This window comes from Etheostoma spectabile, chromosome 1, assembly GCF_008692095.1.
Source record: "Etheostoma spectabile isolate EspeVRDwgs_2016 chromosome 1, UIUC_Espe_1.0, whole genome shotgun sequence".
NCBI lineage: Eukaryota > Metazoa > Chordata > Actinopteri > Perciformes > Percidae > Etheostoma > Etheostoma spectabile.
Genome location: NC_045733.1, coordinates 28513386 through 28529019, shown reverse-complemented (window position 1 = coordinate 28529019; position 15634 = coordinate 28513386). Strand labels below are relative to the sequence as shown.

The 15634-nt window shown below is 39.8% G+C and overlaps 1 long non-coding RNA gene across 1 annotated transcript; it reads left to right on the top strand.

The window, feature by feature from the left end:
* The first annotated feature begins 2052 nt into the window (after positions 1–2052).
* On the top strand, positions 2053–15173 carry LOC116692496 (uncharacterized). The gene is made up of 3 exons (XR_004332715.1): positions 2053–2136; positions 8447–8451; positions 15163–15173. It is a non-coding gene; the product is annotated as an uncharacterized LOC116692496 (long non-coding RNA).
* Positions 15174–15634: the final 461 nt, after the last annotated feature.

Sequence of the window (15634 nt, the reverse complement as noted above, 5' to 3'; positions counted from 1 at the left end):
TATATATACATATATATAAATATACTGTGTATAAAGATGTAATGGTGTTTTCTTGTGATTACAAGAAATGTACTTTATTAAAAACATTCCATAGTAAGACTATAAATATCTTCTGATTATGTGTAAACAGCTTTTCTTCATTTACAATCTCAAAATTGCGAGTAGTTAGACCCCAATCACTTTTTCACATGACCGTTTCCTCATGATCACTAACTCATTAATTTATCTTAATGTATTGGATTATGAAAACAAAACAAAAACACGGCAATGACAAAAAAATATTATTTTTTTTTATAAAGAGTTATTTTCCACCTAGAAATAATTTAGTAGTAAAGTAAGTCAATTTCAAGCGAAGTCACTTGGAAAGCATTATCGTGCCTGAACTCGTTTTGATTTTTTTGTTGTTGGACTGTTTGATATCTGCGAGTGGAATCGCAACAATTCAGAACATTACAGCCAAGAGCCCAACCTCCAATTAATGATGCATTTGTAAAGATGGAGCCATCTGTGGCCAAGATAGATAGACTCAGTGAACTATGTACCAAGCTAACAGCATTTAGGAAAGAAATGATCTTTGCGGCTATTTTTCTTAAAATATGACCACTTTTAGGTCAATAATCCCAACAAAATGGAAATTACATTTAGACGTTCATGAGACAGTAAAAATCCACCCAGAATGGTGAAATTATTTTAGGGTTAGCAACTCAGGGAAATCTTCAGTTTACAGAACACTTTGACATTTTACTGCAGGTCTTTTACTGTAGGATGGGCCAATAATATCCATCCCTTAATATAACACCAATATCAGCCTAACCTGCCCCACAGTACACACAGGAAATAAGTAGTACAGACATTTTCAATGGCAGGATCTTTCCCGTCTTTTCTTTCCAGGAAACATTTTACAAATCCCTAAAATTTCTTAAAATGGCTGTGTTTTCAATACTTAGTTTCCTCCTCAATGTGCATTAATTTATTCCCTTCAATTAATGGCAATAATTTATCTTTGTCCCCTTGTCACGCTTGCTGTGGGACACATAGCTTCAATGAATTATTTGTTTACTCAGTTGAAGGATTTGAAGACTTTTTTCCATTGAGGAGGATGATGAATAATGTCCACACTTTAGCATTAATTATAACTTTTGTGAACTTTACTGCAGAAAAGTCCAGCCACATTGACATGCCCACTTCAGGGTGGGCTGTTATAAAATAGTACAATTTCACAACAGAGAGGACTTGACTGGCTAATCAGAGCAGCGATCCAACAGAAATCCAAGAAAGACAGACACATTACCACGCTGGACAATGAAATAACAAAACGGCTTTGGCATTTGCATTTTTGGCTTGTGAACAAAATATGTTTCGCCAGTTGGAGAGTTTTAATCCCAAAGTGGACTTCGTGCCAGAAAGTGCGTTTTGAAAGCCAGAAATGTCAGCGCCACCTAAAAACCCTCTGGATTATTGTTTTTTTTTCTTCCCAAAACTGTTTTGAATCTTTGTTAATCTCCCACCAGGTTTTTGCAGATCAGTGTGCGACAAGCTGTTGTATCTCTGACATTTTCAAGCATGCACACAACACTCTGTGACATTTCATATTTCCACTTCGAGAAGGACACAGTAAAGTCATGTAAGAGGACAGAAGGAGGGATTCTGCTCCTTCTGCTGCTCAGACAGGCATCCACCGCCTGGGGCCTGTCGCTCTCCTGACGGATGAAATCTGCAGGATGTTTAGTCACATAACCGTTAGCCTCATTAAAGAGCACCCTTGGGTGCTGTAGACAGAGAATGATGATTAGTCTGTGTTCAGGGAACAGTTTAGCTTCAATGTCTGCTCTCAGCGGGGAGGAGAAACTACAGACAGATACTTATCAGCTTAGCCTGGATGACAGCAGCATACTGACCACAGGACTCCTTTTGTTACAACTATTAAGGCTGTACTTGCTTTTTTAACAATGCGGCGGTGGCGCGACCAGCATCGTTCACATTCCTGCCTGCGTGCTTTGCGTGAACCTGGAGGATAAAACGTATATCCACTAGGGAGTGTGGAACAGCCGCTGAGTTCATTTCAAAAGACGTGCACAACCTACGCTCCGAAGGAATGCCGTATCCGCATGCCAGCCATCTTACGTACACGAACGCGTCTTTTAGAGGCAAGTTTCTTGCTGCTCCACAGTGATGTCATGCCACTGACACATGCTTTCTCAATGAACTGATAATCTGGGGGTGTGGTTATGTGTCTTACTGTGAAATGTTTGTTCATGCACAGTCAACACTCATGTAAGTGTGTCTGTCAAGAAAATAAATTAACGATAAAGAACAATTCTGATTCTATGTTCATTGAACCAAAGATGTCTTGTAAAATCCTTTGCTCTCAATGCTATTTGGGTATTGTTTTTTATTTTTTAGCTTCAAATAAATACTTTATTGAGGGGATCAATAACGTATTGTGATTGATTCTGATATTAAAACTAAACAACAAACAAACCCAACAAACACCTCTTACAACCAGATTAATATATCTCTATGACAATAAGGTAATGATTCATTGGCCTGTTATTAACTTCTCATCACTTTGTGTTCGAATAAAAGGATTATGACAATTTACTGTATTATGTTTTATAAATAAATCTGTTAAATGCACCTTGTTAAATTGAAATGATAAGTAGATGCAAAGCTGCAAATGTCTCTTTTTTTTTTTTGCTACTCTTAACAAACGCCCACAGTTATCACCCAACTCAGCAGTACGGAGCTTTTAAGCATCTCTTAGCAAAAGTTATCAGCTAGCTGGTGAACACAAGTGGAGCAGTTAGCAGCTAAAGAGCCATATGTTGATCTTGGGAGTTGGTGGAGACCAAACCAGGAGTAAGTAAACATTCCTATGAATATTAACTTAATAAAATGGACACAAACATGCCTCCAAATTAATTCCCCTCAGGACAGAGTTTCCACTTATTCAGAATAAAAATATCTAACAGGAAGATTGCAGTGAAATATCTTGAGCACACTGATGTTCCCCAGAGGATGAGTGCTATTGATTGTGGACACGCCACGAATTTTCCTCTAGCGGCACCTTAGGACTAAATGTCAACAAGATATCTTATTAAATGAAAATGACAGCAGGTCGATCCGAAAACGATCCGATAATCCCCCGGGGACTGCTGTCAGTGCTGCAGTGGTTCACGTATGAATTTGAAGGTGCAGATTGATAGACGACCTGAGATAACGGAAATCCTTTTCTATGTCAGTTTCCATCATCTGCCTCACAACTGAGAATTCGCCGTGGATTGCCTTTGTTCTATTAAGTGGATGTGCCAGCCTCTTTCTTCCTATACTCCTCCTTTCTTCCTCTCGAAGTGAAAGACTTCTTTCATCAAAAATATCGATCAATAGGACTCCGGTTGCTATAGCAACACCGTGACAAGCGCTATTACTGAAGTATCAATCCAAAACCCTGTGTAAATTACGACACTTTGTCACTTTTGCTTAAGTAAAAGATATTTTTAAGTTGTGTGATTAAATAACATAACCTCTTCAGCATATGGGACTGGTTCAGGTGTCATCACAAGACCAAAGATTTAAAATTCAGTCACATGTAATAAAGCAGTCATTATCTCTGTGCAAACATGGTCCATAGTCTATACCCACGTCGTTCCACTGCCGGGATTGCTCCTATGCAGTCGGAAATTCACTTTTTTCGTCCGGTTGTCCGATACTTTCCGCTTTCTTTGTGTTGTAATTTTAAACTCCAGCCGATTTATGAGGAATATGATTAACTCCTCCTCAGATGTGTCTATATCAAATAATTGTCAGCTGGAAAATTAATTTCCTTTAAAATGAACATGACGCTTTTATCTTAAAATACAACAGAAGTCCTTAAGGTGGTGTGTTTTGATTTCCACAGGCGTTGACACCTGTATTAGATCTGACCTTTGCAGGAAACTGTGACCTCATCAGTGCAGCACGGAGAGACGTGGGGGGACACGAGCCGGCGCGCCTGGCTGTTGTGAATGTCGAGCGTGACGTGACGTTGATCAGAGCGCAGGCAGCGAGAAGTGGAGGGAGCAAACTTCTTTCAGAGTCCCGTCACTTCCCCAGTTGCTGCCCTAGTGCCAAAGTCAATGTTGTCTTAATGTCCCGGGCCCAATTTCAGGAGAAAAAAAAGCCAATCCACGCTTAAAGGATCCAAAGAAACAAACGAGGTAAAAGCCCGCAGCGCTAATTAAAATATCACTTGGATAAACAGACTGGGTTTCCTCCTGTGGTTACACACCCTCGTCACCCTTGTCACCTTTTCCTGTCTGTCACTTCTCACCCCTCTGCTTTTGATCAACCTCAAGCCGCTCAGCAGCCGGCTGTGGTTGGTTGTACAAAAGCCATCCACAGAGTGGAAAGCCTTACTAAGCTGTTTAACATGGAAGCAAGGGTCATCCATGAGTGCCATATACAGCAAATGACCTCTTAAAACATAACTTCATAAATAGTTCAATTTGAACTTTGAAAGATTTGACTGCGGTCCGTGCATTGTGCCTTGATCACATCAACCATGGGTGTATTTTCACTTTTAAAAACTTATTTTTGTCCGCCTCATTTTTACTGTTACAGATTTATTTTATTTACATAGTCTCTCTGAGCAATACTGACATTTTAGCCCGGCTTTTGCTTCTGCAGGAACATTTAAGCTTCTCTACCTTCGTGGTGGAAGTTGTCGGGGGTATGCAGTACACAGAAGACTACACTATTCAGATTGGACAAACATCCCTCAACTCCTCTGAAATGTTCTGGTTTAAAGCTGTTTTTATTTACAGAAAATGATCCTTAAAGTGGACATATTGTGCTTTTTCCGTATTTTCTGTCACATCTAGAATGTTGGATTTTCATGTTAGTCGTGGCCAAAACATGATGAGGTAAAAATATTTAAGAGCTAAAACGTTCAGATTCCCAACTGTTCAGAACACTCCGTTATCTACAATTTGTTCTACGCAAGCTAAGTGTTATGCAACTCTTAGCTGCCACATAATCACCTAGGGAACAGTGCTCCCTTTCATGTACAATGTTCATTACATTATACTTACAGAGTGAACTGCTAAATATGGACAAGAACACAAAACACGTTCACCATATTGGTATAAACAATGGCGTAAGGACTTGTCAGTTTGATTGGGTCACGGGTATAAATACTTGCTGTGGACACATTGACAAAAGATTTCCAGCAAGATACACACTTTTGCAGGTCAGTCACTATGCGGTGCAGTTTACACCAATTGTTATAAGAAACTGTTAACACAACACTGTTAACACTCACTGTTGTGCAAATGCAAATTATGATTTGACAAATGCAAGTACAGTAACTGAGAACAAATGTAACAGACATGTACATGTGGATTTTACATAGCTAAAACAAACCTAAATGGTTTAAATTACAAGGCTACAATAAGTTGCACACCTGGCATGCCTATTATGCCGTAAATATGCATCCACAGCACAGTTTTGCATCCAAGGTCTATGTACCACCTCAGACTTTTGTGGTACAGCTCTGGGAGATCAATGACGGCCAAAATCATCCTCTCAGCCATGTTCCGTTTGTGGATCCACGTGTATTCTGTGTTTTCTTTATTTTATTTTTCCAGACACATGAATTCACGTCACACCGTTAAAGTTGAACCATGTTGAACTTTGCCACTTTTGGAGTGGTCAAAATGCCGCTTGCCAAAAATAAGCTGCCTCTTGCGTGTACAATGTGAACCGCACATCATATATAGGGTAAAATACAGCTGCACTAGCCATGGGCAGTATACTTTTTTTAACATTAAGCCATGTAAACATGTTATATATATAATAGCCCTTGGAAGGATGCTGGAAGTGATCAAAAATCAGATCAGATTACACACTAGGAAAGAGTACTTTATGTAGCAAAGATAGAAATCAAACATTTATTTGAGTTTAAAGATGTATTGTTGCACACTGGAAATAGTCTGTTGAATAACAATATTTATGATCATCAATAAGTATGTTGTCTAGTATCGGTGTCCATCAAAAAACTATAGGTGATTGTTGGGGTAGTGCGTTATACTGCAGCAAATTAGCCAATTTTTGGGATAAAACAGAAACTAAAAATATTTCCCACCACATGAGGATTGAAGAGAGTCAAAAGGTGAAGTTACGTTTTTGTAAAACCTCTGTTTAAAAAACAAGTTTACACTGAATCATCATATGCTCTACTTCTTTGCAAATATAGTGTCACAACTAGTCAGGATAAGCCACAGAGCTGCAGGTTGTTGTTGGATGTACTTTGGTTAGAAGGGCGTCTAATTGGAACTGAGAAATTGCTGTGGAGTTTTTCTAATGTGATTTTTGGCCCAAAAGCAATGTTAGTGTTAGCTCATTTAGCCTTTCTATCTTAACAAATGGAATAAAGTGCAAGCTTATCATTAAGATTTTCAGTAAATTGAATTACCTCTAAAGTCAATACAATTTACTTATTTTTATTTATTCACGCTCCATGAAACCACTGAGTCATCGTCACAGACACCACAGCCATGTGTTCCCACAGTTTAAATTGAATGCTTTATGAATTTTATATGAGTGTATTCATTTCCATACAGTCACCTCTGTACTCTGGTTTGGCATTCGCAGCTTTGATGTCCAGCTGGATTTCAGCCTCTTGCATTGGAAATGAGTCTTTTGGAGTTTTTAATGTGAGCCGTATCTAACAATGTCTTGACACTACTAGCCGTTTCATTTAAGCTGTTTGAACAGGGTGAGTATGCGTCAGGGGTGCTGTGTATGTGTGTGTTTAGCCGGAGGCTAAGTGTCTTGATTGACAGGGTGAGCAGCAGAGTCCAGTGCAGTGATCCCAAAGGTAGCAGGTCTCCACTGAGGTTTGACCTGCCTGCTTCCCTTCATCATCTCACCCATCCTGCTTAGGTGCAGATTTCCGAGAAGCATCTTTTATACTTCAGTCTAAAGAACACTGGGGTCTTTTTTCTTTTCTTAGTTTAAGTGGCCCGTTCCCACTCCTCATTTCAGTTTATCCACACAGATTAATAATAATAAAATAATAATGTATCTGTTGTTATTACACACAGGCCTGAATTACACACACATGCTCAGTACCCATACACGCACTAAATGGAGAGATGCCAGAGCAATTGGTGGTTCGGTGCCTTGCTCAAAAGCACCTTGGCAGTGCCCAAGAGGTGACCTAGCACCTCTCCAGCTACCAGTCCACTATGATACTTTGGTCCGTATGTGAACTTGAACCAGCAACCCTTCCCAACACAACTCCCTACGGACTGAAATTAATTATTTGTTTTTAGTGAAAATTTCATTTTGCAGCTTTATAGCTGTGACAGCTATGTTTACATTTGAATGCGAAAATCATCTTAAATGTTTAAAAAAATATCCTAAAGCTGAATGAATCACTGTTCTGCCAAGAGATGTTAGAGAAAACTTCAAAAGCAAAACAGACAGCAGGAGCTAAAGGCTTGGTGGCATAGTGACTACGTGCAAGGTTAGTTTGGGAATAGTCTATATCCAAGACATTCCACTTCTGGGATTGCTACGGTGCGGCAAGAAATTCTGCAGGATGCATGTCTTTCGCCGATGTCCGTTTCCTTCCACTTTCTATGCATTGGAATTTTAAAGTCTGGTCGGTTTATGAGGACTATGGTTAACTGTTCCTCAGATATCCGCAGAGTAAATCCAGACAGCTAGCTATACTATCTGTCCAATGTGTGTTCTCTTAAACAACTTAACGTACACGTTTCACTAAAACCAGTTACTTCCCAAGGCTAATTTGCAGCGGCACCGGTTTAAAGAAATGCCAATAAACCAGAGCACATTTTCTCCACATTTTGATCTTTTCTGTGTGGATTAGCCAGACCCTGTCAGACCTTTGGAGGAAGGTCTGGCAATGCGAGACTAGTTTGTGAACTACTGTAGCTGGGGAACTAACAGTGACTTGAAGGCAAGGCTATAGTCAAGTCCACCTTTGTTGAGTCTAAGACAAGTCCAAGACCAGGACTAGTCCAGATTGAGTCCTGACCGAGTAAAGACAGAGTCCAAGGAGATTCAAGTCCAAGTCAAGACTGAGCCCAAATGAGAGAAAGTCAAGACCAAAAAAAATAAAAAAAACAAAAAGAGAATCCTCTTCAAGACCACTTTTTTATCTGTTCATAATGTATGTAGAGACAGTATCTCTTCTATTTTAAGATGATCATTTTGCTTTGTTATTTGTAATAATCAGAAGGTTACACACTATATGATCAAATTAGTTCATATCATTTACTTTAGGTAAATAATGGAAATGTTCCCATTTTTAAATGTATTACTGGTCCTGATGAATTCATAGTACATACAGTATATATAGATATATACACATATATTATAGGTTCACTTGACATAAATTACAAAAAAAGCCACCTGTTCTCACTTACCTCTAATGGTACAGATGTAGTACAGATATAGTACAGTATTTGTTAGAGATTCAGCTACCACTCCAATACAATGGAAGTGATTGAAATTTTGAAGCAGTGATTACTTTTGATTAAAACTCAATTGCCAGTTTATTGGGTACACAAAACAACAGCCCTGTCATACATCCAAACGTCAACCTTCTACCAAGAGGGGCTGAAATATATTTGAAAATGCACACAAATCAATCTTCTATCTAATAATGCCCAAACGAGTCTTTCAGCAGGAGAGAGATCTTAAACCCTAATTTCTTCTTCTTACATACTGTAGATATATTTAGAGTGAGCTCAGCAATTTCCACGTCCCCAATCTTTTAACAAAACATCTCTGCTATACTCAGCTGAAAATTCATCTTGGCTCAGTTTGTTTTTCTCTGTCCCCTCTCTCTGCTGATGCTCAGTGTTCTTTGGGTTGGCGTCGGCACACACACACACACACAAACACACACACACACACACACACACACACACACACACACATTTGAACTCCAGGAGGTATCATCTTGCTCCGAGTGGCGGAACGTAAATGAACGCTCCCCGGTTGACTAATGGCAGGTTTTAAAAACGGAAATAGGGATTCAAAAGATCAGCCTGAAAGCCAATGCCAGGATGACATCATGATCTCCAAAAACGCCATGTAGCTAAAAATGGACAAGAGCCTTTGAAGAACAACAGGCTCCAGTAAAGATGATTACCTCCCTGTCAGCTGTAATTTAAAGCTGGCTTTCCCCAATCCGATGACTCACTGTGTGTTTAGACTATTGGTGACAAAGCAGGCCATAGGTCAACTATAATTGAAGCTAGTGACATGAAGCGACAACCTGACGCCCGACACTTGTCACTGTGTGACAAGCGTGACGCACTACAAATCAAAGTTGAGCTGGCCTAAACCTTTTTAGCCAATATTATCACATTCTCCCTTCCATCCATTCCTATGCCCTTCCGTCTTAAAACTGAAGGAAATCGTTTTCCTGCCGTTTGCCAAATATTATTTAGGTACCAGGTATGTAATATACATTTTTTAATGCACAATGGCTAGCTGTGGTATTGTGTTTATTAGCTAGGTTAGCTGATGCTAGGCTAGTTTTCTGTGTTTTTGTACACATACTGTAACTGTGCTGATGAACGTTTGAGCAGCACTTCAACAGCAATTTAGCAACAATGTAACTGGCTTTGCATGTCCGTTTTGTAGCTTTATCACTGGTAGCTTAGTCTGGCTCAACATATGTACGCAGGGTGCAAACTATGGGGGAACTAGGGGGAATTTGGCTCCCCTTAGTAAGACATGGGCTACCCTAAAAACGTGATTTGTGAAATCAATTTTTATCATCTTGACTTATGGCTGTTAATTGATGTGCAATGTCCTTGAAATCCATTAGCATCATATAGCCATGGACAAAAGGAAAGAGGCAGGCAGTTTAATTCATTTTGGTTTTATTAAGAAGTTGCGCAGCGGTGACGTTAATAGCACGTCCGATTCACCTGATGCAAGCCTTTTAGCACACCTCCCGCCGGGGTGACAACGCAAGAAGAAGCTGAAGAAATAATGTCCTCTGTGGCTGGACTTGATGGTGGTAACAGCTCGATCCTAACCCCTCCTGCTCCTCTCTCCCGTTAAATTGAAACAGCCAGCAGTGGGGAGACTGGAAGAGCCGATTTACATGGCTTTTTGTTAAGGATTGAAGCTTGGGGGTGCATCACTTAGGCCTAATTGAACGGAGGAATCATGGAATCCTTGGTAGTCTGAGTAACTTTAGCCGTTAGTCATAAGAAATCTCAAAGACAACCTGATGCTTTGTTAAGAGACTGTTTGTGGGTGTCTGTTTGCTGTTTGACCGTAAAGTGTATTGTCACACGACAGATTAGGACCCATGGAAAAATTGCTTTTAGCTTATGCTGAAGCTAACGGAGATCCAAATAACAGAAAAAAACAATCAATTCCTGTTGATAAGGTATAATAAGGTAAATCCTGTATAGTGCATACACTTGGAGCTGTTATGACTCTTTGTAAGTCATTGTAAGTCTCAAGTGCTGACTTTAATGGAACATAACATCAGGGTTAAATAGTAGCCAATGAGACAATGCTTCCTGTATGAAATCGTGCCAAGACTTTCCATCTACAGTACGGAAGGGTATGTAATAATTAACCTCCAGTAACCAGTAGCATGGGAAGGGGGATTTGAGATGGAATAATTGTAACACTTTTCGTTAGAAGTACATGTATTTGCATCATGTTGTTTAAGTACAAAAAATGTGGTAAAAAGGACAAACGTGTATACGATTTCCTAACTAAGTATCCTGACATGACTGTCAGCCTTTTCCTCAGCTAAAAGTTTAGAGGAGCTCCTGAACATAACAAAATAGCATATTTCTTCACTTAAAATAGACTACCTAACTAACTAACTAACTAACTACCTAACTAAAAATAGGCCCTATGAAGAAAAGGAACACAGTGATCCAGTAGTGAGAGTGAGGCTGTTAGAAATAACACTGGCTTTTACTTCCAGAACAGCCCCATTGTGAAACTACATTCCCACGCGCATGTCAGTAACTCTGTCTCATGTCTAATGCCATCACCTCAGTAGTATGTATGTATGTATGTATGTGTATGACTAGGTGATATGTAATGAAAAAAAAAGATAACAAAAAAACCTTGGCCCAAATCAGTGTAGTTGTGGAAAGGAATTTTTTTACATGCATGTGTTAACACGATTCTAACCAGCTTTTGTTTTGTCGACACAGTTCATCTGTAAAATGACCTCATCGGTTACTACCTTGTTTGTGCCTTCGGGAATGTTACTCTGGTTTCTCACTGTCATTACGAGGTGAAATAACACCCAATAACCCCCGATGTGCTTATAGAATCCTTCTTTGTGACTTGTTTTTCTACTTGTTAGTCTGTTGGTGGACAGGCGTTTCTAGCACTTGCATTTCTTCCTCGGTGATCTCGGAGCAGATCAGGTTGCTCTCAGGCATGCTGGGTAGTTCTGATCAGACGGGTGGGGGGGAACCATCACATCATCACCATCTGGGAGCCGAGAGGTGAGGCGAGCGCCAAATAGGCACAGCTGCCGTTACTCTGATCGCAACAGGCTACTGCTAACGTGACGTGAGAAACCTCTGGTACAGATCAATGACACATCAACAAACAAAATATGTGCACGACACACACAAAAGGAACGGATCTGTATCATATGGCTGCAATCTCGAAGGATATTTTTTATGCTCAAACCTGCGTCTTTCTTTCTGTTTTTTTGTATACATACAGTATACAGTATATTTTAGAGGTGTGGGAATCACCAGAGGCTTCACGATACGATATCATCCCAATACTTATGTCACAATATATTTTTGCGATTTTAAACATATTGCGATATTAAACATATATTTTAAACATATTTTTTCCAACTTCAAATTGTTCCAGATTTCAAACTATGTCCCGAAAAGGAAACTTTGCCAACATCTGTTTGAACTAAAAACATGTTTTAACTTCAATTTCATTGCAAAATGGGGTTGTCAAGCAGACATCTGACCAACACATATATAATAAAAGATCGATACTTGGTGTCAGTGTATCAATACAGTATTGCCACAGAAAATATTGTGATATGCTGTATTGATTTCCCCCTCCACCCCCAGCATATGTATATGTGTATGTATGTGTGTGTGTGTGTGTGTGTGTGTGTTGAGAAAACAGAAGCACTCATAACCGATCAAAACTATGAAGACTCCAACCAAAAAAAAGAACCAACCAACCAAACAAACAAACAAATACAAAAAAAACCCTATTTTTTCCAAGTTCAAGTTGCCTGCAACTTAAACTGTGGTCTCTATCTCTTAAAGGTGGACTGTAAAAAGAGGTGAAGAGACAGGGAGTGGCAGGATAAGAGCACAATTAGATCCATTCAGTCAGAGGGGGAAAGCGGCTTTGTTGTCACCATACCCATCATCTCAGAGATGGCTGGGAGATTAGATAACTCCAGTGGAACAGCAAAACAACAACCCCTTTCCTGTATCCTTCAATTAATTATATTATCCCGGTTTGACAGAGGGGGGAAGTGGGACTCTGAAGAAGTCTCCGTTCGCTCCAAAGCTCAAGGGCTCAACCCAAAGACACAGAGTTGTAGTGAAAACAAACAGTTGAAGGAGTTACAGGAGAGAATCATCATTATGTGCTACAAACGTTTTTTGTACAGTTTTGGCTTGAGATGCAGAGAATAATTACATACCCAAAAAATAGCGTCGGTGTGTGTGTGTGTGTGTGTGTGTGTGTGTGTGTGTGTTCTTTTTATAGACAATATAAAATGATAAAATAGGTTTTATAGGTACAATAAGCAGGGCTGTGCTGAAAAGCTGTAAACACTCTGCAGCTATGACTCAGTCACACTCCTCTCTTCTCGAGCCAGCTTGTTTCAGTGAATCCCACACACACAATCATGCACACACACACACGCACGCACACAAACAAACACCTTGACCTTCTGGTAATCACCACTAAGGTCTGTTGGCCCGCGATGGAAAATACATTGTTGACTATTAGTTTTCTTTTGGGACAAACAATTTTTCTTTGACTTATTATGAACAGCCAAGGGGTTGTAAACATTACTTCTCATGGACTGACAGGTAACTCAGTTTTGTTGACTTGACATTGTGCATCATCAGCACTAAATTAACCATTGAGTGTGTTCTGGAGACAAACAACAACAAATATTACGATACTATTGCTGTAACTGCACTTGGAAGCTTTTATTTATTTTCTTTGTCTGTCCCAACTCTGTCCTCACTTGATAGTCTCAGCAAAGATGCCTTGAAAAGACTTACACAAGCACAGAATTTATCTACTCCAATGGTGTCTAAAAACTATTAAAAACACAACAATGAGCCAGTCCGTTGCAGGGGGTGTCATGTTCCTTTTATACCAGGATGCTGTTGTAAGTACTTGCTTGCTCACTAAATCCAAAAGCCAAAAACGATCCCCTACAAATGCAATGCTTATTCCTGCTGAGGAACACGATTCGTTTATGCATGTCTTCAGTAGGAATTACAGTAATGGGCTTGTGGGTGAGTGGCACAAACAAGCTGGGGAAGTCGGAAAGTACTGAGAGACAGACTTACACATTGTTGGTTTTGTTGACAAAAAGAGAAATCAAGTATCACCTCTACATTAAAGCTCTGGTCTGTATACTTTGAAACGGATCCATATCTTGATACTACGTTGGTTGTCAGAGTATGCGGACATGTTTGCACATGTGTAGTCTGCACATACAGTTTGTGTGTTCATAAATATGGGGCTCGTAAACATGGGTGGTCCTCGTGGCTACATGACGTAAGCATTAACCAAATACATATTGGAATTTGGACGTTACAGTAACAAAGGTTACACAATCCGGGGATGAATATTTGTTGATGAAAACTTTTCTGCCAAAATTGAAAGACAAATCAGGTTTCTTATGTAACTTGAATTCAACCAAACAGCACTAGAGTGTTAACCAAAGAACCAGATTGGCAGTGATCTCACCAATATAAATATTTCAGAGTGAACTGAGAAGCTCAAAAAGATTCAACGATCCTCTAAGTTTAGGAGTTATGAGGCAAAATGTTGTGCTTTATAAATAGTCACAAGTGGGTTGCCCCGGTGGCCTTTGTTGCATGTCATTACCCTCCCCCCCTCACTTCCTGTCATCTCTCTGCTGTCAACAGCCTCATGTAGGCATACAAGCCACCAAAAAATAGAATAAATAAACAAATGGGCAAGAACAAATGTCAGGGTTTTGAAAAAAACAATTTTTTTGAGATGTTCTGCTAACAAACAGACAAACCTCCCAATTTCCATTTCTTGTAATCATGTTATTGTAATTTCATTCCAGGTGGTGTGTCTAACGCTCTCCAGGAACAAAAACAGACCTTGAAACCCGAGGAAAGCTGGCAGCCAATCTAGGGATCTGCTCAGTGTTTCAGCCAGCCGCAGATCAATATTTTTACTGTAATTCCATCAACCGACATTGCAGCTACGGCCCCTCGGGTGGAGGGGGGGTGGAGTGGAGGGTGTTTTTGAGGATGGAGAAATGGAAGCGCAACAAAGATGAGTTGCAGAGCAGTTGAAGAGAATTTACAGAAAAACTGTGAGATGGAAGGAAAACTGACAAAAGGACAAAAGTTGGCTTTTCTTTGGTCCAAACTTATAAAACGTTTGTTGAATTTTGTACTTGCTCTGTTTAATTTCACACTTCAATTACGAGTCAACCAGGACTTGTAAACAGCAGTTACATCGACTAACAGGTTGCTTGTTTATTGGATGGATGACCTTTTACCTTATGAGCTTACTAATTCTGGCAACTATAGGGAACAGACTCCAGACCTTGTTTTGTTCAGCTCAGTTTTTGTGTATGTCAGCACCGATTTAATGAGAGAAACTGTACAAACAATCAACCTACTGAGATATGTGAATGTTTGGGCACGACTGGAAGCCCATCAAGCATTGCTTTTGTGATTTGAAGGTCAAAAGACATTCTGATGTATGTGGGTATTTGCCATCGAAAGACCTTGGTCGGGTCAAAATTTCACAAATAAAACTTAAATGAGCTCTTATTTCAGTGTGCCAATATGTTACTACTCTAAGCTGTTATCACCAGCCAAACTGAAAAAAACTTCAAGGATCAAATAAGCTATCCAGAGCTGACTGGCTGACTTACAGTATGTGGGCCTGCTGCCTTCATTTACAATGCCTCTCCCTCATTAACAGCCTCATGTTGTTTGGATTTTATTCGGAAACTCTGCATTCCACTCAGAGAGAAATTTCACCTTCGCTGGTTTTGGCAAGAAGCAGCGCCCTTGCTGAATCAGACCATGCAGTCTGTTAAGTAAAGGGAATAAAGAGGCTGGGTGGCAACGAAAACACTCCCCACATTTTATGAAACACTCATGACACATGCAACGTCATGTGCGAAGCCGACTGAGAAACAAAAGACAGAGAGATCCACAGAGGCCAAGTGAAGAGCTCATCAGCAGATAAATACATAGTGATTCATTACAACCTTTGTGATGTACTTGCTGTTCTATACCTGAGGCGTGCTGCTGCCAAAGACACACAGAAGGTAATCATCAAGTATCATAAGTTTCATGATCTCTGAAATGCAGATTATGTGTTTGGACATTTTTCGTTTTCA